Source organism: Mandrillus leucophaeus, unplaced genomic scaffold (genome assembly GCF_000951045.1).
Source record: "Mandrillus leucophaeus isolate KB7577 unplaced genomic scaffold, Mleu.le_1.0 Scaffold230, whole genome shotgun sequence".
Lineage (NCBI taxonomy): Eukaryota > Metazoa > Chordata > Mammalia > Primates > Cercopithecidae > Mandrillus > Mandrillus leucophaeus.
Window position 1 is genome coordinate 359,644 of NW_012102366.1, and position 1,259 is coordinate 360,902.

General features: G+C 50.6%; 1 protein-coding gene across 2 annotated transcripts in view; it reads left to right on the top strand.

Annotated features, from left to right (window-relative positions):
* The window catches only part of GIPC1 (GIPC PDZ domain containing family, member 1), an 18,235-nt gene that overhangs the window by 4,063 nt on the left and 12,913 nt on the right, over nucleotides 1–1,259 (top strand). For both annotated transcript variants that reach the window (XM_011981775.1, XM_011981776.1), the window contains one exon: nucleotides 799–885. The gene's annotated coding sequence lies outside the window, so the exon portion shown is untranslated. The remainder of the gene's footprint in view (nucleotides 1–798; nucleotides 886–1,259) is intronic.

A 1,259-nucleotide genomic window follows, 5' to 3' on the forward strand; every position in this document is an offset into this window, starting at 1 on the left:
TCTTGCTGTTGCCCAAGCTGGAGTGCAGTGGTATGATCGTGGCTCACTGCAACCTCCACCTCCCAGGTTCAAGCAATTCACCTGCCTCAGCCTCCAGAGTAGCTGGGATTTCAGGCATGCGCCAGCACACCTGGCTAATTTTTCTGTGTTTTTAGTAGAGATCGGGTTTCACCATGTTGGCCAGGCTGGTCTCAAACTCCTGACCTCAAATGATCCACCCTCCTTGACCTCCCAAAGTGCTAGGATTACAGATGTGAGCCACTGTGCCTGGCCCCAGCTAATTTTTTTTTAATTTTTGGTAGAGATGGGGTCTTGCTATGTTGCCCAGGCTGGTCTCAAACTCCTGAGCTCAATCCATCCTCATGCTTCAGCCTCCCAAAGTGCTGAGATTACAGGTGTGAGCCACTGCGCCTGGCCAGTGAGTGCCTGTTGTGTGCTAGCCTCTGTGATGGGTGCTATGAATAGAGAGATGAGGGAACCAATACAAGACTAGTATCCAGAATATATAAAGAGTTCTCACAAATCAATAAGAAAAAGGAGAGGCCATGCAATTAAAAACAGACCATGCATTTAAAAAAAAAGTGGGCAAAGACAGACAGTTCACAGAAAGACAAATCCAAATAGTTAAGAAATATATGGCTGGGTGTGGTGGCTCATGCCCGCCTTGGCCTCCCAGAGTGTTAGGATTACAGCTGTGAGCCACCATGCCTGGCCGACCCTGGTTTTTCTTTCCAGCGAGGTCAGAGCCCGGGGAGGGGTCAGAGCAGAGACAAATGTGACGTGACTTATATTTTACAGGACCATTCTGGCTGCTGTCTGGACAAGAAGTCGTGGGGGTTAGGGTGGAAGCTGGGAAGCCCACAGGAGCCAACCGCCCTAGTTTAGGTGAGTGATCATGGAGATGGACCAGGTGAGATGAGAGGGTGTGTTAGCGGACAGACGAATGAATAGATGCATGAACAAACGGATATATGAGACTGGGTGCAGGCCGGGTGCAGTGGCTCACTCCTGTAATCCCAGCACTTTGGGAGGCCAAGGCAGGCAAATCACCTGAGGTCAGGAGTTCCAGGACAGGCTGTTCAACATGGAGAAACACCATCTCTACTAAAAATACAAAAATGAGCCAGGCGTGGTGGTACACACCTGTAATCCCAGCTACTCAGGAGGCTGAGGCAGGAGAATCGCTTGAACCCAGGAGATGGAGGTTGCAGTGAGCCGAGATCACGCCATTGCGCTCCAGCCTGGGTGACAGAGCAAGA